The sequence below is a fragment of the Anomalospiza imberbis genome, chromosome 1, assembly GCF_031753505.1.
Source record: "Anomalospiza imberbis isolate Cuckoo-Finch-1a 21T00152 chromosome 1, ASM3175350v1, whole genome shotgun sequence".
Classification (NCBI taxonomy): domain Eukaryota; kingdom Metazoa; phylum Chordata; class Aves; order Passeriformes; family Viduidae; genus Anomalospiza; species Anomalospiza imberbis.
This window is the reverse complement of record NC_089681.1, coordinates 89,431,217-89,458,314: the sequence shown is the minus strand read 5'-3', so window position 1 is coordinate 89,458,314 and position 27,098 is coordinate 89,431,217. Positions and strand designations below refer to the sequence as shown.

At 41.4% G+C, this 27,098-nt stretch overlaps 1 protein-coding gene across 32 annotated transcripts in view; it reads right to left on the bottom strand.

The window, feature by feature from the left end:
• Positions 1-27,098, bottom strand: part of ATXN1 (ataxin 1) — a 312,015-nt gene that overhangs the window by 136,184 nt on the left and 148,733 nt on the right. For 30 of the 32 annotated variants that reach the window (XM_068190009.1, XM_068196177.1, XM_068187792.1 and 27 more), the window contains 2 exons: positions 25,450-25,572; positions 11,138-11,277 (listed from right to left, as the gene is read on the bottom strand). The gene's annotated coding sequence lies outside the window, so the exon portion shown is untranslated. The remainder of the gene's footprint in view (positions 1-11,137; positions 11,278-25,449; positions 25,573-27,098) is intronic. The other 2 variants (XM_068199188.1, XM_068197691.1) reach the window with 1 other exon arrangement.

Genomic DNA, 27,098 nt, shown 5'->3' with positions numbered 1-27,098 from the left:
ACTGCAATAGCAGAACTGAGGGTGGGAAAATCTTGCTCCCCAAACCCAAAGCAGACAAACTTGGTTTCCCAGCACACACACCACTCACTTCTTTTTATAGAATGCTTTTCTCTCGAATGCAAAAGTAAATCCAGCTCAGATGATTTCCCTGTCTTAACTTTTGTACAAGAGGAAGACAGAAAGCTAAAAAAAGAAAATTAGACACTTCATGAAATCCGTGATTAAGACACAGAAACTATCAAGACAGATGGGCTGAAACATTCAGGGAGCTTCAGTTCAACAACCCATGTTTTTTCAGAGATCTACAGTACGCTATTGTCTTCTCCACTTAGAGATTTTAAATTCCATTTTTCATTGCAGTAATTTAACACCATTTCTAAACTTGGAGTACACTTATTGGGTAGTCCAAAATAAACCCCAATATTTACTCAACTAGCACATGGCCCTAGAACCTAGCTACACGGTTTTTCCCCCCCCTTCACTTTATTTTTTGGGTGCAGGCAATGGTCACAGCCGCTCGCTTGTGAGCTTGCTGGGGAGGCAGAGCAGGGTGACTGCAGATGTGGGGAAAGTAAGGGGCAGCACCCAGCTGCAGCTCTTTCTGCTCTGCTGCAGGCTTGGCTCCAGTCTGTGCTCCGCGGGAGGAGCTGCTCTCACTCTCCTCAGCGGGGTATTGCCATGCACACAGAAATACGAGGCCAGCCACGCAGAGAACTCCCTCTGACAAACGTCTGTCCCAAGGGCGACAAGCAGATGCCAATACTCCATACTCTGAAATGAGGGGCCAAATGCTTCTAGCAAGGGTGATCTGCCCCTCCACAAGCTCCTTGCTCACAGCAAGGACTCAGGCTAGTTCATCCTGCCACAGGACCCCTTCTTCCCTCAAAAATTAAGTCCTCTTTTCTGTGCAGTGTGCAAAGCAGTCACTCACCCAGGGAAAAAAAAAAAAAAAATGGGGGGGGGGTTAGGTAGAAGAAGAAGGGAAAAAATAAAAAAGGAAATCTGTGACTCTGTTCTTGGCAAAAGCCAGTGACCAGCAACAACTGCAGAAAGCTGACTCACTTTTTTTCCCTTCCACCTGGCGAGTGGCTGCCCCGATCCATTCAGCAGAAAGCCTCTTTTCACTGAAACTGGCATAAATCTGGAGTAATTCCCTCCATTTCAATGGAGCTGCTCAGGATTTATGGCAGCATGACACAACCAGCAGAATCCTGTTTACTGAGAGCTACAAGCCCAGGTTTTCCTGCAGGAGACGGTGCTGCTTTGCTCTTCAGGCCGCAATGCTGACCATGCAACAGCACTAATGCCATGGCTTCTTCTATTTTGCCTGATGCTGTCATCTCCAGCAGATTCTTTTCAAACAGGACCTTTCGAGAAATCACCCTCTTTCACACACTGCAGAAGAATTTTGATGATCTATGACCAGAACATTTATTAGCTTGAATTAATTATTTTTTCAGATTTTTTCCCAAATTTCAATTAATGCTTTAATTTGGTTTAGCAAAGATTTATAAAATTATTATTTTTTAACATCTCACTGGGCTGTGTGAAACAAGAGTTCAAAAGACAGCAGAAATATCTTCTGTGCAGATGATGTGTGAATAAGTAAGGGATGAGATCAAGATTTAAGGAATATCAATCAGCTTTATCAGACAATAACCTACTCTATTTATGTTCTCAGCTTAAGAAAAAGCATTGCTAGTGGATTTATGCATGCACTGGAAGCCTTTTGTAAGCAGAAAAGCTACCTGATACTACCCCCAGCATGAAATGCAGTAGCAAGCAGAATAAAAAAATGGCAAATGAACACAACCCCCAACCTTTGAAACAGGGCTATTCCAACAAAAGAGAGCTTCAGCTTTACAGTAAACACATCACCTATGTAAAAAAAAAGGCATTCACACATATACCAAGGCACTGACAGGGTGTTTCTAAAAAAATGCAATGAGTCTTGTCTGCCCTAAGTACATTTACAACATTTAAGCACGGGATGTAGCTGCCTAGAAACAGCAGTGCTCATGTCATCCTTTCAATATGGGGAACACAGTGTGCTATACAAATATTAATTTAGCCTGAACAACCAGTGAGGTATGCAAATATTACTCCCAGCTTCAACTGGGACTGATTTGAGCACAGAGGAACAGCAAGGGGGATTTTTAGCAGTGCTTCAGAAAGCCAGCTCACAGCCAGGGAGAGCTGGAATCTACAAGTTCTTTCAGTAGCCCTGCCCCGATCAGCTTCCTAGACCTGCCTGTTCTCTTCAGGTGACCCAGATGAGCAAACATTTTCTGTATCCCGACTGGTTATGCTGCCAAATTCAACAAGGCAGCTGTGCAGACATGAGCACACTGTGTAGCACCTCCCAGGTCCTGGTTTTGACATGGTTCAAGAAAAGCCACCACAGTCACTTAACTGGCAAGAGGAACTGTAAGAGACTCCTGCTGGTTACCACTACTGTCCAAAAAGCACTGCTGGTGTAAAAGCAGAGAAAAGCAGCAGGAGCTTCAGCAGCTGACACTGGCTTCTTGTTTACTGGGTAAGCTGCAGAACCCCTGGGGCTCAACTGATGAGGACAGGGCCACAGCAGAAGTCCATCAGGTCTTGCTGTGTATTTTGCCTTTTTAAAGTTCCACCTCTAATCCAAAGGGAAGAAAGAAACATTTGTGAAGTCAAGCAGACAAGAAAAGGAGAGCTGAAACAATGCAGATCTAAGTGACCTGGAAAGAATGATCTCCTGCACCATTTTTTTCTACCACTCCACAGAACAGCAGCAGAGGAAAGTGAAAGGCAAAGAATTGGGTATCTCAAGGACAGGGCATATAGAATTGCAGCTGAACACAATACCTTTAGACCAGGAGCCCAAAGAAAGCAATTCTCACAGCAGCCATGACACTGAAGACTATTCAACCCTCTTTCTCAAGAGACTTGGTGTTAGCTTTTTACAACTCTGGCAAGTAAGTGAATTAATATTTTAATAGAAAATGCTTCATATAAACATGAAATAGATTTTTTAATATTTTATTTAAAATCTTGTGATATCTGTCTCAGACTGATCTTTTGAGGGAAAGTTTCAGGGAAAAAATCAGCCATTTTGGAGAGAGCAGGCAAGTAAGTATATATCACTGTTAAATTTACTTCTGTTGCTGCTGCTGTTGTTGTTGTTGCTAATTTACTGAGATAAAAAAATGTCTTCAGGCCTTGGAGAAAGTGTAAAAATTTGGATGAAGTATTATGCTGATCAGAGATGTGTTCTTAGCTATCCCAGTGAAAAAATAACCTATATTTGGTTAATTTTTAATCTTGGGGGTGGGAGGCCAGCAGCTGAATCTTCAGACCTTTCAGCAATGTAAACTTCACACCCCAGGCTTTGACACAGCTCCACATGGGCCATGGCATCTATGGAAGGGTCTGTCTGCATAGCGTTCGCTGCAGAAGAAAAGACTGAGCTCTAAGCAGTTTTTGGACTTTTGAAGTCAAGAAACCACAGTTAGTAAAGAAAGACACTGTACTTCAATGTACTATTCTTTACCTGAATATGTACAGAAACAAGGCAGAGATGCAGAAAAGTGAAGAAACAGTTAAAGCTTCTTGCTAGTTTGATTTTTTTTTTTAAGAAAGTAAATCCATACAAGCAAAGTGCATAAAGTGCAAGCACTTAAAATATCCCCACCACAGAACTTACCAGGATAAAAAATTTCTGGTAACCCAGCGTGCCAGCATAGAAGATTCATGGTCTGCTATTCTCTAAAGCATCCTTCTCTTTCAGGAGCAGCACTCAGAGAGGGTGACACAATGCCAAGTTGCTCTCCCTGTATTCCAAGGCACCTCCACTCGAATGCCCCTAAATCCCATTTCTTCCTTGTCAGAAATCTTTGTTAACAAATTTCCCTTTCCTTTTCCTTTCCTTTTTCAGTTTATTTTGTGAACTGTGCTTGTCTTTTTTTGTTTGTAAACAAAGAAACAAACAAAAAGCCAGAATGTAGCAAGGCTCTGCCAGAACTCAATTAATAAATAACAAGCATCGAGTGTTTTTGATCTTTTCCTTCTGTCTGAGCCTCACAAACTGACAGTAAAACAGTGTATGACCCTTTACAGAACTATTTTGCTATCATATTACATCCTCACTGGATATTAGGAACACAAATTTGACATTTTGAATGGGAATAGCCCATCCAATTTGGTTCAGTGTTATCCACCAGCAAGTCCAGAGCCAGCTGCAAGCCAGCAGAGCAGGATTTGCAAAGCATCCATGTAGTCACACAGCAAACCCCAGCACAGCCTGCACTAACTCTGTCAAGCACTCTGCGTTATACAGGTGTGACTAACACTATTTTGTTGGGCTTTTTGCAAGACATAAGTGGAGCTTAAGTTCAAGCAATTCCTCAGGATGTATGAATCCAAAGGCATGGGAAAAGCAGGAAAGGAGAGGAGTAAAGACATCCTATCCTGTTGCTACATCTGGAAGGATAGGGATGCAAGAAGTTACTTCCATATTCAAAACTGGAAAATGGGAAAAACAGGAATAAGAGGCGGTTAAAGAACGAAAAGAGGCTGAGACCTGTTGAAAAACTGTGTTTGGTCATCTGGAAAAAAATAAAAAAAGGATGGCTAGAGAACACATTTTGCCACAGAGACAGCGAGGGAACAGAGAAATACACATACAGAGACAACTACATGAGCAGTTTCCAGCATTGTGTTTAAAAATAGTGGCCAGGAAGACAGATTCTCATTCCATCTTTGTTGGCATAACTTTACTTGACAGGAATATGCTAAATTTTTTACCAGCCATAGATCTGCATCCTTCATTTATAAAGAGACAAACCCAGTATTAATAACACCTTTCTGTGTCCTGGTGTTTATGAGCACACCATCTGTTTGCATTTGGAAAATGCCCACCATACATGCTAAATTGTCAAAGATACATGAAGTGGGCGAAAAGTTAAGATTTCCATGACTTCAGACCTAATTTGACTAATATCAGCACCAAGTGATCTCCATCCAAAGCATAAACATACTCCTTATAAACTGCTTAAAGGCCAGTATTCTAAAGGCACAACTGTTCATGTGTTGTAATCTCTCTAATGAATAAAATTCAGCTGCATCCACAAAGAAAAGTCATGTTTGTTAACATATCACTGAAAGGAAGCAAATAATGGCTCACAATACTAAGAAACCTGATGAAAATAGAAGGTAAATTACCCTTTGAATAATTTTGCATGATCCATAAGTTTTAGTGAGCTACAGGGAATACAAACTCAATCATTCAATTTTGCTCTCTTGCAGATACTTTCATTTTTATATGTATACATATATGCTTTTTAAATGCACATTTACTCTCTTTTTCAAACTGTTTAAACTGCTTTGGGTGCACAGGAGAGACTGGGTTTGAACTCTTGGATGAACCACATGAACAGACTTTCTCAAAAAAAGCATGTGGATAATAAAATAAACAAAACGAAACAAAAAAGAAGATAATTTTCCTTCCCTGTCTCTTTAAGATACTGCTGCTTTTCAGCGACACAGTGAATGCTTCATTCAAATAACAGAACATGGATTTCTCTTAGTAACTGCAGCTATAATTGTAGCAACTGCTTATACTGCTTCCATCCTATTAGTGTTACAATTGTCCAAATCAGAACACTCAACTAAATTGCCCTCATTTCTTACAAGCATTTTTTTTTTTTTGTAACAGTAAAAAACCCAAACGCCTTCAGAATGTTCCCCCTTTCTTCTGTTACCTTCTTTTGCTTCTTTGGCACCAAGAGGATGAAAAAACAACACTGCTTTCTCTGCCTTCAATATTTGGCAGCCCTTTCTTAAACAAAAACACTCTGATTCAGTGGATGCTCTGCCCACTATTACAGATAACATGCCTTTTCCAAAAGTGAGTCTCTTAAGGACAGTGTGGGGTAGCTTTATTTGCAGTCATTCACCAAGTGGTATCCCATTTAGCATCTAGTAAGAACCAGCTCTTAGCATCTTCCTCTGCTGTATATGGCATTTGCATGCATATTATGCAAAACAGTGATGAAAATAAATGGCCTGGGTTGTAGTATTTACTCATCCACAGAGTACCTATCTTTCATGTATTCTCACTATGATGAAAAGGCACAGGCATGAAGAGTCAATGTCTGCATGGAAATAGCATGTTGGGCACAGTGGAGGCACTAAGAAACCCAACTTTACTGACTCTTACATTGACAAGATTAAAAAACTCCTGCATTGTCAAAATGCTAGACAAATTGTATCACTTAAAGCAGTTACTACTCCTAGGATTCAGTATGCTTCACTGGAAAGCAATTTTTTAGTAGCATTATTAAGGTATCACACCATTATTTATTCTCACTTGGTTTTCAACTTTAAGTGTTTTTGCCTGCTGTATATCCTTTTTTGGCTCTAAGGAAGGGTGGCCCAATAATAATTAAATAAAAAAAAAAAAACAAACCCACCACAAAATATAACTGCTTTGATTTACAGGGTCAGAGGAAGAGCTTTGAAATGTCCAATAAATCCAAACACTATTTCCAGTCTTCCTTCTCGTTCACTCACTATTCTGCATACTTTCCTTTTTACCCTTGAATAACATATGGATAAGCCAAACATATCCCACTTATTTGCTCATTACATAACCCATTCCTGCTATATTATCATTCCATACTTCAACAACTGTGCACGTTCTTGTTACCCCATCACAATAAACCATCAGAACCAGGAAACAGACTTCAGTGTGAGGGTCTCTCATTTTGGCAGGTTTAAGAAAGACAGGAAAAGGGGAAGAGGGGGGAAAAAGAGCAGAGGAGAACAGGAGGGAAAGACAAGAGCAGGGCTTAGCCTTTCACATGGGAAGGTAGGACAGAAGACAACCTTTGCTTCTCAGCAAATCTCCTGAGATCCGTGTCTGCAACAAGCCATGTGCCTGAGCACTAGTATGGGGTGCTGAGTACCAGCTGCTCCCACTGCAGCAAAGCAGGTCACTGCCTCACTCAGGACTGAGCTCCTGCATCACAGACCATCGCACTCGTGGCTGGCCTCAGCACAAGACTGGCACCAGTTGTGTTCTACAGGGGCTTCCATGTCCCTTGGTCACACCATTGCATGCAGACCCTCACCTACAGCGTGACAGGGAGGTGACCACAGAGACACTGTGGAAAACATCATGTCAGCTCTTTGACCCTGACACAAAGGTCAAACACAGAGGCAATACAGAAGCCATTGTTTTAGTGATACAATGCTAAGAAAGTCTAGGAAAAGTATAAACTTCATCACCTAATTAATGAAACTAAACTCATGTAATCTTCCCTCTCAAAAAACTCTGAAGGAGCACCAATTACCTTCAGTCACTTAAATGAAGAAAGTTCTCTATGGTGCTACTTTTCAATTCTCACAAAATACTCCTGGAAGTTTTTTGAGCATTATGGGAACACCTGAGTACACGTTAAAATGCACATTTAACAAGCCTGGTTCTTCTCTCACTGAAATCAGCTGCCCTTAATTTGAACAGCAGGAGGCCTGAGCCTTTTCCACTGCCATGTTCCTTATCAGAGCTCTATAAATGTCACATCTTTATTTTATTAGTGAAAGACATATTTTATAGATTAACAATAAAAGCATTCTTGTATGCGAGTTTTCTAGCCCCTGTTGAGACTCTGAATTCTTGAAGGTCAAATAAAGAGTCCATAGGAAGGGGGAGAAGAAAATGCTCTGCAATATCCTTTTAAAGAGCCTCCACAGCAAAGAGAGAATAAATAGCTGATTTGTTACATGGCTTTGAGGGCAGCCACAAATGCTAAGACCACAGGTAAATGAACCTGGTCATGAAAGGAGCAGCAGCTCATCCAGTAATGTATCTACATTAGTTAACTTTCTTTGTGATTCAAGTCCAAGACTTTGCATTGTTCTATTTCCGCCTATTCCTCTGCTCTGGATTCCCTTTGTGACACTTTTATCAATGGAAAATCGAGGGAGGGATTTCCAGCTGGGAGCCCAACAAAAAAACAGGAGGTTCAATCTGGTTTTCTAACTTGCGCGGCAAGAACCATTTCAGCACTAGTAATAAAAGCAAAACTACACAAAGGAAAAAAAAAAAGGAAAAAAAATACATGACCTGAAATTATTTTAGCATCATAAATACTTCACTGCTCTTTATTTTGCAGTGTGGTTAGTGTCACACATTGGCACAATAATTTGCTAGCTTAAACAGAGCTCCTTGCAAATAACAGATTTATATTAAGGGCTGCTGTCATCTAGAATTCCATGGAAATGCAAAGAAAAAGATAACAGTCCCATTGGTCAGATGTACTCTTTGTTATGCCCTTGCAATTTTGACAGATTTATAGCTGCAGTGTCATAATATTAAAAAGTCTGACTGTGTCCTCTGTGAGTGGTGAGGAAAATACACACAAACAACAAGGGAAGGCAAGCAGCACAGTGGGAGCCACGCAAAATGGATTGTGCACAGGGACATCCCCATGGCCACACCTGCGGGTGTCATTACAGCAGCCATGGCGCTGCCACAACCACAACCAGTCGGGTGCTTAGTTTACTTGTAACCTGAGAAGGTGGCTTTGAAAATGAGATCATTTGTACTAAGAGGATTTTCAAGGTAATTTTCAGGGATAGATTTGGTATCATTTAATACCAGAAAAGACTCATAATCATATTTTTAAACATTACAGCAGTACAGACCATTCATCTTGGGAGGCACCTGGTATAGTAACAACAGAGTAACAACTCCCATACATTTATGTGAGCACCATTTAACACAGACAACACGCTTGTTGAAGTCCAGAGCTATTTTCATACACCACCAAGGAGCTCCAGCCACGACCACCTTCTCAAACAAAGGAAGAAATGTCTCAAGGCTTTCAATAGTCAATTATCCAACCACAGGAGACTCTGCTAGTGTCCTAAAGACAAGTAAAATCTCTTTCTCTTGTTCATGTGTAGCCTGTAAGAGCTCTGCTGAGAGAAGTATCTTTAGATATAAATCTTACTCATTCAATAAGAAATGGAGGAAGCTATCATCACCTCAGTTGCACAAGCTTGTCAAAGCTGCAACAGGACAAGAAGAGAAAAGCTGAAAATAAAATACAAAGGTAGAGAATCAGATGCAAAGGCTGTCTTCTTAAAGACAGAGAATACTTAAACGTGTGCCTTAAAAAAAAATTGGCAGTCACCATAATCAAATAGCCTGAAAGTTCAGAAGGCACCTGAGAGAGCATTGTATGATACTCAAATTCTCTTCTATTTTTTGGTCTGTTGGAAGAATATTTTCAAAAGGTCACATGGATTTCAGGTACCCAAACCATAACAAACTGTAAACTAGGAGACCTTGAGAACTGATTGCTAGCATTCTCTGAATTTGTACCACAGACCTGTTACAGGGAACAAGAGTTTGGGGAGAATTACATACCAAATACCTGCCCTGTATGTACCCCCATCAAGAGAACATGCCAAGCAAGAAGGGATAAAGTACTTGGAACATTTTTTATGAGACTGGTGAGGAAGTGTCTTCATTCCTAGTGCCACAAAACCCAAAGCTTTTTAAACAGGCTACTATTTAAACCCAGTTTTACATTGAGCTTTTTATGTCCTCCCTAAGTCAATAGATAAACTTCAAAAATGACCAGGCAAACCCACAGATCTGGGTTATGTCTCCAGCTCCAACCATTTACTTTCTTGTTTTCCACAACATACAGAGCAATTCTCATTTAGTAGATGAATGTGTAAAAGCTCAGTAGACAGCTAAAAAAGTTCCTAAACCAAAAATAATCGACAGGCCAAACTAAGTGTGGAAAAAATTAATACAACTTGTGTGAAGTCAAATGAAGTAACTGAAGGAAGTCTACGTGATCCCAGCAGACACAATCTATACCACATCACAGACAAACCAAATAGAAGGAAACATCCTTGAAAATATTCAGCTATTTGGAGTTTTTTCAGCTCCAAATCCAGACAGCAGTACATGAGTAGGTTACATTAACTAAATCCATCAAGGAAATTTCCTTATAATTTCTGATCACTGTCCAGGGTCTGGTTTTTCACTGTGGCCAATCTCTGAGAAAGACATCAGAAAAGCAAAAAACCCCACACAACACTAAAACAAACAAATAAACAACAACAAAACAAAACCCCACAAAACAAAGGGAAATTACCACACCCACAACTCAGACCTAATAATTACGAACCAAAAAGGGCAGTGAGGGAAGAAATCACTTCCCATCCCTGCAGTTAAGGTCAAAGTTGTCTAGTACTAGATTTGAAAATAATTAATATGAGACCAACCAGATAAACAGCCTTACAGGGTCTTTTTAATTTATTAAATATATTTTGCTTTAATCACATTAATTTTTCAGAAATGTACAATAATCTTTGTGGTTTAAAATTACTTTGTATTCATTTTTTAATGGAGAGTATTTTTATTCATCTAATACATTATCCTTTCAAGAAAATTATCATACTTGACTGCAAGTACTTAACGGGGCACTAATTAATACTCCTCATTTAAAACTCCTTTGAGAAATGAGGTCAGAAACCTGGTTTAACACAGAAGACACTTCTCAGAGGCTAAAGGGGGAAGGGACACAAACGGCACTTGTCACCCTTCCACTCGGAGGACATCCCCTTTGAACTCTGAAGCCCAGCCCGTCAGCGATCGCTCTGGCCGAGCCAGAGCCGATGCTAAGCCCCTGAGCAGCAGCTGGCCCGGCAGCACGTCCCACTGCTCTGCACCTGGTGGACGACAAGAAGGAATTCTCGCACTTCTTGTGTAACGGGGTGAGTTTTACTTCGCCCGCTCCCGTCAGCCTGCGGCAGGCAAGCTGCCCGCCTGTCCCCGGGAGCACGGCTGAAGGGTTTGCTCTCCTACAGCCCGGGGCTGAAGCCACTCGTTCCCGTGCCGTAACACAAGGACGGGCAGCTCCACCTCCCTGCGCGCAGAGTCCCTGGCTGAGCCTCGGCACCCTGCCAAGGCTTCAGCAGCGGCTGTGCCCCGCCAGGAACGCCGGCAGGAAAACGCGGCTTACAAACACCTCCCAGAGCTGTTTCGGACTCGGGGAACTGCTGCAGGGTTAAAGGGCCAAAGCGGAGACCAAGCGCAAGCGTTTCTGAAGCTCTCAGGAAATCTGCAGACACTCACCCACGGACTTCACATTTGGGTTCGCTCCGCATTGTCTACTAATTGCAATTATCTAAGAGCGGCTCCACGATGGGAGGAGGGGAGGAGAAGAAGGCTTCCTTTTGGCACAGCTTCTTCAGAGTTCAAAGGACACATATGGCCTGCAAACACAGTGCAGGGAATAATGTAAAATTAAAGGAGGGATGAGATGAAAATGAGAACGCAGTAGGGACAAGCACTGTTCTGGATCTGCTTGACTGGAATTTTAAATACAGAAACAGGAGGGAAAAGATCAACAAAAGCCCCACACTTATTTTAATTCCACATCTGAACAGAAGGAGGGATCAACGGGAGGGGGCCCACATATGAAGGGAAGACCTCTGGGGAGCAGAACCTGAGCACTTCTGCAGGGGGCAGAGACCCCAAGCCCTACGGCCTCAGCCCTGCAGCAGGACCCAGAGGACTGCCCAGAGAGCAGGGCTGGAAGCTGCCAGAGATACAAGGGCTTCGGGAAATGTACAACCAACACCTCCAAAGAGACAGGATGGGTTCATTTCAGAATAAACACATGTACAGTACCAAACCTGCAGGGAAGGACAGCCTGTCTACCCAGAGAGTAAAGCAAGGAAAAATAAAGAGTCCAAATAGCGCAGGTCCCAATTTCCCTTGCAGCGCTTGTCTGGCCACACAGAGAGCCACACAAAAGTCAGCAAGCTGCTAGATGGTGCCTGTGTCCATGCCAAAGGCTGACACCTGCTTATGGCCTTTGCTTTGTTATGGCAGAAACCAAAGCCTGCTCTTCTCACTGCAGGGCATATCAAGCACAAAAATAAATAAACAAAACAAAACAAAACAAAAAAATCCACACCAATTCTCGGTTGTAATTTCTACATAATTATTGCACAACAACCACCCATAATGAGAGAATGAATTTATAACCACACACAAGCTATATTTACCAATGGACTGGTTACAAAGCAAAACAGCAGGAAACCACAATGTGTGTCTTCATCTTAGCTCCTCGGCAGTGGTGCAGAGCAAGGCTGCCCATGCAGCAGGGTAGGCTGGGCAGGTCAAACCCAGGCACACCCACCAAAGAGGAGCACAGCCTTATGGGGACAGAACCTGGACCGAGCAGGGCACAAAGATGCTGCCCAATAGTCAAGGGAAGCTATGTAGAGGTGCAGCTAGAAAGACTTGTTTGTCCTCATGGTTAAACAGATGGCCACACCAAGAAAACTAAGGGAGTCTTGCCTCCCAATTATCCCAGCTTCCAGAAATTTTGATACCTAGGCAGAATTAAAAAAAGAAAAAAAAAAAAAAAAAAAAAAAACCTAACAAAGAAAACCAATTTAAAAACCACCCCACAACTGGAAATACAGCTCCCTGTGAACAGTCAGGATCCAAGAGATGAACCCATCCCTGCCCCTTGAAATGAACAGCTACTCGCAAAAAGCACTTTGTGACCTTCTCCCATCAGCTATTCAACAGTTGGCCCCACAGCAAAATGGGCACAATTCAACCCAAACTAGGACAGTGGGACTGTGCCACAACAGGAGGTCTGACAAGGTCAGCAGCTGAGCCCCAGAGGACAGCTTTTCATCAGCTGGGGAGAGTTGATTTGGGTCTGCCTACCAGACACCATAAACTGCTGAGCTCAGGGGACCTTCACCCCTTCAACACTGCTTTTCAGGCAAATTTGGCCAAAACTGCCTCACAACTTTGGAAGTTACTGGGCCAATGCACTTAAGGAAAGGCGGGCAGCACACTCACAAGAGCCCCATTTCCTCAGGGTGACCTCATACAAGCAGATAGCATCCCTGCTGCCAACAGTACACCCTTGACCACCTTGTCCCAGCTGCTCCTCCTCACCTCCCTCTGTGCCAGTACAAACCCTCACACTTTCCAGGCCAGCATGAAAATGATGGTGAGTTAGATCCAGGAACAGATCCTGCTGAAAACTTACCTTTTTTTTTTTTTTTTTTTTTTTTTTTTTTTTTTTTTTTTTTTTTTTTTTTTAGTGATTATTTTTAACTTGGATCCTTTCCCAGACCCGGCTCAGATCATGACTACACAACGCTTATGTCAGCACAAGGAAGCCATCTAATGAGCACCCATGAGGGGGGCAGGATTGCTGCCATTGCTATCCTCTCCACCTTAATGAGCTTGTAAAACAACAGCCCATAGACAGCAGGTTAAAAAGTCACAGAGCTTCAGTAAATTGAGAATGGCACATTAAAAAAAAAAAAACAAAAAAAACCCAAAACTCATACACACCAGTTACCTAGCTACTGCCATGCCAAGCTGCCAAAACACAGCAAAAGCACAGGGCCCTCCACTGAGGAAAAGCAACCCTGCACTCAGCTCCACCAAAACCCCAATGCAGAAGGGCTCCTGTCACACATCCATGGAAAATCTTGGTCTTTACTACTTCCTAAATAGGACACGCAAAGAAAACCCACACCATGTAAACCACTGGTATCTCAAAATGACCTTTCTCTTATCTTTTTGGCTAGGCATGCTCTCTCTGCCCTGCTCTGTCCCCAGAGAGACACCAAACAGCCCAGCCCCAACTCAACGAGGAAGCATAAAAGCAAAAGAGAAGGTGAACAGATCAAACAATTCTCCTTCCTCGTGACCTGTGGGTGCAAACCCATGACAACAAATTGTGTAACCTTAAACACATGTTAAGATGGAGACAAAAATCCATTATTATTGCTTCTGGTGTTTATGCTGACCAGTGCATTATTACTGCTCTGGTGGTAATCAGCAAATCTGTCATGAAAAGAAAGAATGTGTTGGGTTTGTTATCGATCCTTATAATTCCTGTCTGAGAATAATCACACCATCTTGAAATATAGCCCAAAAGAGCACTGTTACTCTGGAACTGAACTGCTTTTGGAAGATGAGTAAAAAGCAGTTACATGCTCTTAGATATCTTCTTGAGGTTGCAGACAATTATTCCTGGCTTTACAGACACATTTTCTGATCTTTTAAGTATTCTCTTTCCCCTATAGCTGAAAGAGCCACACATAAAGAAAAATCTGGCTATCCCAAGAAATCATGTAACTGACTATACAGAGAGGGCTGTCAAGTAGGCACAAAATAAACTAACTGAAACAATATGATTTTTTCCCCCTCCAATATCCTTCATTTATAGTCACTGTCGGTGTGACAACCAATAACAGTAAGTGGAATGATTTCATGCAGCACTTTCTATATTGAGATATTCTATATCCCCTTGTGCAGCAGACAGTTTCTATCACTTACTTTGTATTAGCGCAACAGATAAGGCATCTCAAATAAAACCTGGAGTGGTAATCATTCCCTCAAACCAGAGTTTAAATCCAGACTAACAGACTGTGACTATTGCCAGATCACCTCTTTCTCCTCAGTGAAGTCTGGACATCACCAGTGGATGGGGAGGCAGAAGCACAAGCCTCTGATGGCATCCAAAACTGCCCCCAAAAATGCATATGAAAACACATATTCCAAGCATGGCTAGAATAACAGTAGCAAACAAAACATATGATGCTAATCCAAGTGTTACAACAAATTGTCCATTGTAGCTGGAAAACAGAGAAACAGCCCTGAAAAGGGATCAGAACAATACTGACTTAAAAATTGTTAAGTGTTCTTGTTAAGTGTACATTCTAGCATATTCATAAAGCATTTTTTTGAAGGTAGGAAAAAGTATGACAAAACAGGTTAACAAACTAAATATAAATAGTAAGGAAAAATCAAAGATATAACCCAGAAGAAAGCCGAGCTAAGAAAGACACAAATATTTTGTGTGCATACGTGTGTGAAATTTAATATAATTCCTAATTCTTGGTATATTGGATAACACCTGTCTGTTTTCCAGACCTCAGTTTCAGAAGTTTACCACTTTTTTCACACATGGTTTCAGAAGGACTGTGGTCTCTTTAACACTGAAGTTGTGTCCTCCATCCCACACATGCTCCCACTAACTCCAACCAGCCTAAAGTTAACTATAAATACAATGGAAAGTCAAATACAAAGGTAGCTTGTTGCCTAATTTTTCCCTTTTTTTTTCTGATGTGGTATTAGGCTATTCATAATAAATATAAAATACTTTTTTTTTTTAATTAACAGGTAGGACAAACAAAGGCTCTAATATTTACAAGCCTAATTGATACAAAACACTAGATATGTGTTCTAGGTCTCTGTTTTTCAGATCTTTACTACCAAATTCTGACTTCTTCTCATTCCATTAATGCTTTCAACAGGTTATTAAACAGCACAGTCTTGCTAATTTACAGTAATGTTTAGGATACCTACTCTAAATTTATGGAAGAATTCAATAAATTGATCAATCAACAAAAAGAAACAGAAAAGTGACAAAACACATTTTGTTCTATTACTGTGGCAATTCTAAATGGTGTTTTAATTATTCATATAAATATCTCTAATGCATTAGTAAATGTGATGTATTGCACACCTACTTTTTTTTTCTTTTTAATTCTTGGGTCCCAATTCAGGAATGTGGTTCCTTGCAGAAATACAAAGAAGGTCTCTGAATACTTTTTTTAGTATTTGATTCTAAGTAGTCAGATGCTGTCCTGCTTTGGATCCACAATACCACAAGATTACTTACTCCACAGCACTCTCTGCTGAGAGCAGATCCATAGACAAAGTCACATAATGTCACACAGCATTGTAACATACCACACAACACAACCACAGGGCAGAAGCACCTCTCCATCGCTCCTGCCGTAGCCAACAATCAAATTTCCAGAACTGCAACTTGAAAGGGGAGGCAATCGTGTATATTAACATTCCACTGAGAAAACTAGGATGAAGCAATGAGCTAGTGAATATCTTTGGGAAGACATGTCAGGGTCTAAATTCTGGGCCTGCCTAGCCAAGCCCCTCATCCTTTTTCATTGACATATAAAATTCTGTGCACCTTCTGTACCCGGCACCCCAGGCAATGCCATTCTCACTCATTCACAGCCACGCTCACTCTGCCTACCCAGTAGCTACACTGAAGTAGTAACTACCATCCTTGTCCCAGGAGAGACACCACCAGCGCAAAGAAAGCTGCAAAGCCTGTGAGTGAGACTGCGTAGAGGTGAAATTTTTCAAATTATGATAATGACCTTCAGAAGAGAGTGCACAGAGCTGCAGAGATATGGTCCCTTTTTATGTTAGAAGGAACACAAAGGGTTGACTAACCTCTACTGCTTATTTTATGTTATAATCTCACCCCTCCCTTATTTAGCAACTTCCTCCTTAAGCCCTGGCATCTCTTCTCCATTTCCCTCACAATCTTGGGGCCTTTTCCTCCCGAGATTATTATCTACTGAAGTTCCTCCTCCCTGACCACTACCCACATCCCAATCTTTGTTCCAGCTCCCTACAGCACTCAGTGTCTGGACAGACTTCACATTCACTCCAGATTTATTGCTCTCCTGTTCTTCAAAGCTTGTGAAGCAGGTTTCCATTCAGGTGCCTTCGCCTGCCAGGATGGGGAGCAGTGCAGGGAAACTGAAAAGAGCTCATGAGCACCAGGTGAGCAGGCCTTTGCAACTGAAACCCAAGGCAGAAATGCACACCATGTGTCTTATTTAGTTCAAAGCCGAAATGTTTCTGTCTAGGATGTCTGTTTGTATCTCAAGTCACAAAGAAGCCATTAGTACCAATAATGTGTCATTACGGGGGTGTCAGCAGAGACTCCACAGCTAAGGTTAATTTGAGATGCATAATTTAAAGCAGAAATAAAATCCCTCCATTTCACACTTTAATGACTCAATTCAAATCATTCTTCAAATTTGACACAGCAGCTCTTAAGGGGACACTTGCATTTTTTTCTTGTCCTTTTTTTTTCTATCCAATTTTAAGTAAAATACTTATCTATTGCAGAGTAAAATACACAGATCTTCCATTTACAACCACTTTAACCTGTCTTCCCCCTCACATTTCTTTTCAGCAGTTTCATACTTCACACATTCACTCTGACACATTAGAATATGCATGATACAGACCACTTCCGCAAGTTAAAAAAAACCAAACCTGTTCAGAGTTAAAATTTCACTCATCGCAACCTCAGGGATTTTGCCAAGAACAGCTGACAACACTGTTTATCTTAAACATACCACATCACTTAGGTAACAGTAGTACCCCCACAATTCTTTGTCCTTAGTATTACTACTCTCAGCATCCTGCTAAAATACATTAAATACATAACCCTTGGTTTTCAAACTGAGGCAAAGACACAAGGATCATGCAGTTCAACAAGTGCTTTAAGCTGGTCCAAGTCTCCCATATCACTGACAATTTGTTCTGTCAGGCTACTTCCCTGAGAACAGCTGATAAAACACAGAAATAATTAAGCAAAAACTCATCACAACATAATGAAGCAACATGATAGTGACATCTTCATGCTGCTGAAGATGCAACACCTCTGTATCAGACATCTCCTGCCTGTTGCTGTGGATTCTTCAATAAAGCTCATGTATTATTACAAAAATGCATAGAAACATAGAGTGATTTTTGTCATCCGACACAACTCTGTTTTGTTCTGGACTTTCAAGAAATCACAGTTCAAGCACACAGACATTCTTTGGAGAGCTGCCCTCAATGCTAAAAATGGCAGTGGAATTGCACAAGGCAGGGGGGAGGGAAGAAAATTCCAAGAAAACTTTGACTCATCCATTGTAATTCCTCAGGTTTTTGGAGCAGAGAATAGAATGCCGTCAAGCTAAAACTGACAGAGCTAATTTCTGATTTCTAAGTGATGTCAATACTTCACAAATCCACAAGTGCTGGGAAAATTTTTCTCTGCAAAATTCTAAGAATTACTCTTAAAATTTGTTGGGTTGTGGGGGGGAACCCAGAACTAAAAGAGGTACTTGAAATTAAACTCCTACGTAGGTGTGGTTTTGAATACTGAGAGTATTAAGCTTCACAGCTTTTTGCTATCTGTGACTCAGACTTGCTGCCACAGGTGTCAAGTGATCAGGGACTTAACTGGAGCTCTGCAGAAACCTGCTGCTTTGTGAATATTTTTTAAACTATATGTTAAAAAATTCACCCTCAAAGACAGACAAAAAGCAAGCTTTTCCACTCAGTACAGACCTGAATCTTTCCAGTCACCAGATTTTACTGTCCTGTCACCTTTCACCTAGAAAAGCAGATTTTTCCAGTTTTCCGTTGTTTAATTCTTCAGGTTTCAGAACCACATCATGTCCACCACGGTTTTCAGAACAACACAATGTCAAGCAAATCTAACAGGCAAAACATCTTCAGTAGTTCTGAGAATAACACGTCTACTCTGGCACGCCAACACACTATTTTTAATTGAAGCTCATTAAAGATGTAATAGAAGGAAAATTATATTCACTTCCAGCACTGTTCCATCAATGCAGTGAGATAATCATGCTGCTGTACCATACATAAAGCAATATTTATGAGTAGTGGTTTAGGTAATTTAATGGAAAGGCAGAAAGCAATGATTCATTCCTTGTTCTCTCTGTTGCTGAAAAATGACTTTTGCCAATTGCAGGGCCCAAGCAGGCATACAGAGAGATTGGTTTCAAATGCTAGTAAAACTGAGACCTGGAAAATGAAAAGAGACAAGTCAGTTGAAATGCAGAACAAAAGGAAAAAAATCTGGATTACAGATGAGAATTACTTTACAGAGCAGCATACAAATGTAGGCCTCTGAAGTAATTTAAACCAAATGCTGATTAAGACTGAAGTCATTTAGTGAGTCAGCACAGTAACAGGACACTAAAATTACATGTGAGAAAAGTGCAATCCTTTTTGTATAGCACACTCTATTTTATTCCAAATTTACCCGAAAACAAATTAATTGTATCCTTTGTGTTGTACCTTCTTCGTTTCCTTTGGAATCAACCTCTACCTTCCAGAAATAAACAAATTTTGTGCAGGCTGACTAGTTGTGAGCTCTGATGTCTAGGACTTGAATTTCCCTTTCCAAAAAGTTTCATCTCCAGACCATGACCACATTAATAAACAATCATTGGCATGAACACTACTGACCCTCTTCCAAGATATGATTACTTTCCTCTGAATTTTTTTTTAATTACAGTTAAAACCAAAGCTGCAGAGAATCATGAAAGATTCTGCCTCCCAGATTCTGCCATCCAGAGGTTTCAATCACCTACAGCTTGGTACAGATGGGGACTTCAGTGCTAAATATGCCCACCATCAGTCAAAGAAAGGTTTTGCTTTCTATCTGCCTCAAATATTTTTAAAACCATAATGGTTTTTAAACTTAAAAAGCAATCTTCATCTCATTCTTGCCTCATATTTAAAAAAAAATGTAATTCTGTGAAAGCCACAACAATTGCTTTTTCAACAGAGACTGCCACTCTCTGAAGTGCTTTCTCAAGAGAGATTTGTGTGGACATACGTGGGTAGAAATGAATACTCCAAAAACATCCACAATAGATAACAAGTAGCATCTAGAAACAACAAAAAGAAACCAAACCAAACCAAAAAAGAAACAAACAAAAAAAATCCCCAAAACAACAACAAAAAAAAGTACTTCAAATGCAGCCCAAATTGGAACAAATGCCTACAGTAGCATCAGCACAGGAAGAGCAAAATGTTATTGTACATTACTGGCCTGCAGCCCACAATTACAAAAAATACTGCAGTATTCCACAGTAACAGCATAAAATATTATCATTTCAAACAAGCAGCTGCAGCAGCCTGCCCACAGCAGCCACATTGCAGAGAGCCAGGGGAGGAGAGGGCTGCCAAAGGACTCCCAACTGCAGAGGGGGAGTGGGCCAAGGGTTGGTGAACCCTTGGGACGCCTTCTCCTGACACCCACAGCTCTATCAGGGCACAAAGAACCACTGCTCAGCAGCAAAATGCTCCCACATGGGCTCCAGCTGCTGAGCCCTCCAGCAGAAGGGAATCATGATGCTCACTCAGCACTCTCCCTCTTGCTGTAGTGTGCCTTCTGCCAAATTTTCATTTTCACATTGTCTTGGATTCAATAAAATCTCCCCCATCCCAGCTCCCCTGCACTAATGTCTGTTTTACCCAGCCCCCGGTAACACCCAGCCAATAGGTTTTAACAGTGGCCTAGCCAGGAGCTCCCAAAGCAGAGATTGGGCAAACACTGCCATTATGATGGCTTCCATTCACCTCCCCAGACAGTGAGCAGCTGTTCCACTACAGGTCAGCAAAAGGGCAGACAACACACACACACACACGTTTATCAGCAATGTTCATGTTGACTGCTGTACCCAAGGATGGCCAGCACCACCACAGCAAACAAAAAAAATCCCAAAAAGCAACAGGTATGTCCATCTGCTCACTGGCATGCACGGCACACTAATGAATAGCCCTAAGTTAGCATCTGTAGGAATAACACCTACCACATTTTGGTTCTGCATGGATCATAAAAAAAGACCATCTAAGAAGCCACATATTTTCTGCAAATTTAATGCACTTGCAGAACAAGCAAGCAGAGGAAAAGCAAAACAGAAACCCAAACTAATGCACTACCCCTGTTTCAGCTGAGATGGAGTTAATTTTCTTCCTAGTAGCTTGTAAGTTTTGTAGATTTTGGATTTAGCATGAGAATAATGTTAATAACACACTCATGTTTTAGTAGCTCCATAATCAAGGATTTATCCTAAATCAAGGACTTTCCATTTTCCCATGGTCTGCCAGCAAGGAGGTACACAAAGAAGCTGGGAGGGAGCATGACCAGGACAGCTGGCCCAAACTGGCCAAAGGGATATTCCATACAATAGAGCATCCTGCTCCATCTGCCAGCTGGAGGAGCTGTCCAGGAGGGGCTGATGGCTGCTCGGGGACAGGCTGGGTATCAGACAGCAGGTAGTGAGCAACTGTGCTGTGTATCACTTGTCTTCCTTAGGCTTTATTTCTCTTCTGGTTGCCTCCCTTTTCATTACATCATCATTACCACTACTATTGTTATTATTGTTGCTGTTGTTATGTAATTAAACTGTTCTTATCTCACCACATGAGTTTTACTTACTTTTTTTCCCAATTCCCTTACCCCTCCCACTCTGGGGGTATGGGGAATGAGTGGCTGCATAGTACTTGGTTGTCATCTGGGGTCAAGCCATGACACTCATGCTTCCTATACAGCCTGCAAATAGTACAGATTCTCCAGACAAAACTGCAAAACCTGAGCTTTGCCTCAGCTACCAATGCTGCCTCAGGTATTTGGCCTCTCCCCACTGTCCAACGAGCCTGAAGTTAAGTTTGAAATACACAAATAGTGTTGGTGCACCTTTTCGAGATATTCAAATCATGATGAAAACTGTTTCTCATGCAGCCAACCAGAGATATGATGTTTTCAGGAGGAAGCAAACTAACTGCCATACCTAAATATTTCCCAGTTCACCTGCACGTCTCATCTTTCCCACACCAGATTTTCTCTGTCAAATACAAAGGAGGCTGTAGTGTATGTATGTGCAATATATATGCAATAAACTGCAGTAATATATGCACTAGATTGAAATACTGCATTTTTGTATCCTCATAAGCAATTCATTGGATGAAGGATTCAAAGTCCCACAGGGAGTACTGCAAATACACATTAAGTCTCTGGGTGCTGGATTTGACTCTCTGACATATGTAACAGATGTGTAAAGTAACACATAACCAGATGCCTCTCTAGTGCATGCACAGCTAGAGACTGAAAAGCCCTAAAGTGTTGTGTCCAAGGGCAAAAGAAAAGGGAGAGACTAAAAACAGAACCACATATCTAGCAAGAAAAGAAAAATTTGGACCTTATGGATTTCTTGTCTACAATGCCGAAATTTTTCATGTCTGTAATTCAGCTATGGTATCTCAAGAGAGGACTTTTCAGGAGGTGGGAGTCCAGCCACTGTGGTCTGATTTGCTCCATGCCAGGGTGATTAAACCATTTATTGATGTCCTTGAAATTTCAGGATCTTACTTCCAAAGTCTCCATTGTGATTTCAAAGACCTCCATCCAGAAGAGCAGTCTAACTCCTTAGAAGAAAAAAACACTCAGAAAAAAAAAAGCATATGGCTGTATAACAGTCACCACCAGAGAGGCCTTTCTCCTTCCCCCGAGTTGGTGTGTCCTGGCCGCAGTGGCTAGGAGAAAATACCTGCTGTGCTTTTGCAAAAACCTTCTAAGGCAGAGGAGAATGGTGGGTGAGAAAAAGTCAAAAACTTGTTTAAAAGCTTGAGTTTAAAATTTCTGGCTACTCCCATTTCATGAAGTAACTTAAAACCACTCTCTGCTAGAAACTGTGTGAACCACTGACTTCAGATCTGGATCCTGCTTTTTGCAAAGCTGCTGGTGGGCTTGGATCCAAGGCTTTGGTTCAAGCTCTTATGTACTCCATACTGAAATTACTTATTCCATACGTCCTTTATAGTAAATAGCCTCACAGTGAGGAAGGACAGTATCGGCACAGTTCATTTTTACATCACTCTTTTGAAAGTTTAGGGAAAGCACTGGAAACATTACCGCTTTTGAATATTTTGCCTTACATGGTTTACAGGCAGCATAGTGAATGGCTGTGCAAGCTTCACCCATTTTCCTGGGACATGCAGTGTGACAGTGTGAGTCCCTGGCAGTGCTCACCAGAGCTGAGCAGAAGGGGCATGGTGGCACTGGCACAGCCACGTCTCGCCACATTGCTGCCCTGCACTGTGCCACTGCACTCTCCTGCCTCCCTGCAGTGAAGGTCTCTGTTCTCTGTCCCCACTGCCTCCTCTTTACAAAGGCTCACACACACATACTGAAACAAAAGAATAATTCCATTATGTGCCTGGCAGCCTGTGCACTTTCCTTCTGATTCACAATAGTGGCGCCCCATTGAAAAGATCCATATACAGAGGTGGGGAAAAAAAAATCTTAAGTCTCTAGCAAGCACACATATTATCAAAGCCTCATTTCCACTTAACACGAGTTGCTTTGGGATCTAATGCAGCTGATTTGAGGGGAAAATATAAACAAACAAACAAAGTCTTCTTCCATTAGCCAGGGCAGGGGGTGGGGAAATCGAACCAGTGCCATCTTTGCTGAAGAGCTCCACAAAACTAATGGTTCAGGAGAGCTGAGGAGCATGGTCAGGGGACAATTTGTGACTGATCACTGCCATCTGAACGTGGCATGCTGACAGCTGAACGAAGAGCAAAACAAAAAAGGCATGTGTTTCATCTGGGCAGGCTCGGTCCCCTGTGTTCACTCCCAGTGAAAAACACAAAGCAGGAGAGAGTCAGTCTTTCTGCCTGCTCAGCTCAGCACCCACATAACTCCCTGGCATATACCACAGGACCTTCTCCATGCACACAAATGGACACACACATTATTTCTTCACATGCTGAAAAAACTAAGAAAGGAGAAGGACAGCAGGACAATTTAATATGGATCTTCTGGCACAAAAGAGGTTTCCTCCAATACTCTGACAATGAGCTCCTGCACTTTCTGATACAAAGAAAGATAAAAACAACCTCAACGATTTTCTGAGTGTAACATAGAGCTGATAAAATTATTATAAAGGCCACACAGATGCTACAAAATACCTTTTCCTGAACTTCAACGTGAGCTTTCGCAGAAAGCAACAAGAAGGCAATTGTGAAAGGAAAATCATGCGCCGTATCCTGGCCTGACATCAATGAAAAGAAGGCAGCAGTAAAAACATTTTGATTTATGCTCCACAGAACAAAGAAGGAATGCTTGCCTCCAAGAGAGTGGGATGGACAGAAAGCAAAGGTGGGCTGAGGGTGATCACACAACGGAGCACATCTCTCTCACTGGTTTGGCCAAAACTGTCACCTGTACCTGAAACAGGGCTTGCCCCAGAGAGCAAGGCATTTCCCACCCTCAGCCTTCAAACAGGTTTGCGTTAATACCTCATTTCACAACTACAAAAACTGCCTCAAACTCCTGCTGAAAGAGTTCTGTATTCCTCCTGTTTGGGCTCACAGTCCCTAGTGCAAGACCTGCACATAAAAAGAAGTTGGCTACACTGATTTGAAAAAATTCTGACCTGTTCAGAAAAATCAGTACAAATACCTACAGGACCACTACAATATCCCAAGCAATGGTTCCTGTCCACTGACCAGAAAGGAAATATTTAGCTCCCTGCAGTGGGCCTGTTGATTTCAAAAGAAACTTAATAGTTCTGTTCCTACAAAGCAAATACAGAGCAATCACCAGGGTTCGGCTATGCTCTCCTCTCTTCTGAAATCTGGTAAGCAACATATGTCTGCAAATTCCACTTGCCAAAAGGTTTTGATTCTCTGCACATTTGTGGGAACATATACCCTGCTTCTTCCAGGTTGTATGTGTCCTTTTGATTCTGCAGATTCCTTACAGCAGTTTTGTCTCTTTCAGCACAACTGTGTGGCAGAACAGAGTAAATAACTTAAAATTTTTATTTAAGGAAGATGCTGGTGTTTTTTAGTATTCATTTATGCAACATTTTCATTGGTTAAAAGTTTTACAACTGTAGCATTTTCTCCTTACTAGATTCAGGTTTGATTCTTTTGTAATGAGAAATGAAAACAAAACAAAACAAAAAAAGACAACTAGAGGGAAAAGGTGAGCTTCTCCTTGTGCCTTGTCATTGTCTTTATTTAAAAACTTAACTCTGACAACACAATTCAACCTCAGTCAGGGAACTTTTAGTTCAGCTGCTATTCAAATATCCAAGTGCAATTTGCAACTCTAGTTATGAAAGGGGACATTATTTTCTTTATACATTTAACTCCATTTCTTCAAAGGCACAGTGATGAAGCAATTAAGGCAGATGTATTGTTAAAGCTGGTGTAGAATTCACAGGCTTTGCTAAGAGGTTTGGTATTTCAATGAGGTGTTTAAACATAAAAATGAGAACTATGTATTTAATATAAAAATATCACTTAAGAATGCTGCAAAATCAGATTACTCATGACATTATCACCAACAGTAAGACATTAGTATATGTATTTTTCTGGCTGTGTATTGTATGCTTTTCAGTAGCTTTCTTCAATAGTTCCCATATGATATAGTTTCCAAACTAGGAAATATTTAGGCTCATGCCTAACTTTCAGGGAGAATAGCCTCATTGATTTAAACAGGGTTTAACCCTTATAAATGTCGGAATGATTGCCAGTTTGTGGGACTGGAACTCATGGGACCCATTTTCAAAAAGATGCGTGCATTACGTATTTTTACTGCTATTTCTGGGTTTGCCATTACAGTTCCCTCCCTCCCTCTCCTGCCTGTTTTTATTGCCTTCAACAACAATATCATGACACTCTGAGGTAAATAATGATTAATTTTATTACAAACTAACTGTAACTTATGACAAGACCCTCTAATCACTTACCTCAAATCAAGAGTGTTTCAAGATGCAATTGTTACTCTCCTTTTGTCTCCCCTCTCACAGGAGATGTTGCAGACTTTTTTTTCTGGTATTTTGTATTAAAACTCTTTCCCTGTGCTCCAGGATCTTAAACAAAAACAAAAAAGAAGAAACACTCAGAATGAAAATGTCATTTCAAGCAATTGGTGGGTGGCTCAGGGGAAATCCCTGACCTTTTTTGAATGTATGTTTCATTATCTAAAGTAAGTGTGGTAACTTCCTCCAGCAGCAGCTCTTCTGTGAGCTGTACTTTAAAAAAAATTTTTAAAAGACCCAAGTGAACAAAAAAAAATACAACACTGGTTTAGACCACTCAAAAACACGGCATTTTAAAAATCCGTAAGATAGCACACTACAAAGTATTCATTTAAAGTACAATCCATAATATACCAGACTCCATAATTTTATGACGGCGAAAACGGAAGAAAACCCAGAACACATACCAGAAGAAAAATCATTATGTAAAGTATTAAACTGCTACACAGTTTTATTACTGCTATCACGTTATTATCACTAATAAAACATATACAGCCCTCTCCCTCAGTCTTCACTGAGTTCCTGTAGTATTTCTGTAGTAGCAGCGTGGGGGAAGTAGTAGCCGTGCTGGAGAAGCAATGCAGCATTAGCACAACAAAACCCAGCCCAGCTGTCGGGAGAGGAAGGAAGGGAGGAGGAGCGACGAAGTAGATGAGTAAGAGTAACTGGCAGGTCTCTAATACAATCAATTTTGACATTCTCTACCATCACCAAAAAAGGTCTGAAGGGTTTTGAATTTTCAGCGAGTGCTGCTCCCAAGAACAGCTTCTCACCGCCCCGTTTCACCCTCCTCCCTCTCCTGTACCTGCAGCAAGGCTTGGCCAAGGGCCAGCTGAGTACGTAAGACTCCGAACCAGGCTCTGTCAGCAGGAAGACACTGCCAGCCAGTGCAGAGTTCACGTTCCCTCTGAGAGCGTGGTCCTGCATTTGCATGGCCTCTCTGGATTACAAGCATCCCAGCTATTTCTCTATGAATCATTTTTAGGACCAACCACCACATTCATTTTTGCTCTGTAAAAAGCCTGAAAGAAACTGTTCCCAGGGTTACACCTGTGGCTACTCCCACTGAAGCCAACAAATTTACACAACATGAACGCATGAGTATTTGACCTTGTGTGCATGTAAGCCAGGACACTTCGATTTTCTTCCTTGGCTAGAACAGACAGAATAATCTGAATCATTTTCCCCTTGCTTTTAATTAAGAAATTAAGGAAAATATTCACAGCCTTCTGTGGCTTTATATACCTCAAAAAAGACAACTTTTGTTCCAAAAGCGGTCAAAAATTCAAAAAGTACAGCTTTCTACACCACAGCATATTCCCCCACACACCCTAGAGGAAAACAACCCAAAACTTGAAGCAGACCACAACACACAAATAAGGGGGACCTTGACACCTGTACGAAGGCTGTGCCTATGTCTCCTCTCCCCAGAGCTCCTTATTGTACAAAATACTCTGCTTAAATTAGCCTGGAGCCCTACTCCACCATGCTTATTCAGGCTGACGTGGTCCTGCCTCTTCCTTCAAGGAGCCTGTTCTCACTCAACACCAGTCAAGGCTGCAACAGCCAAGCCTACC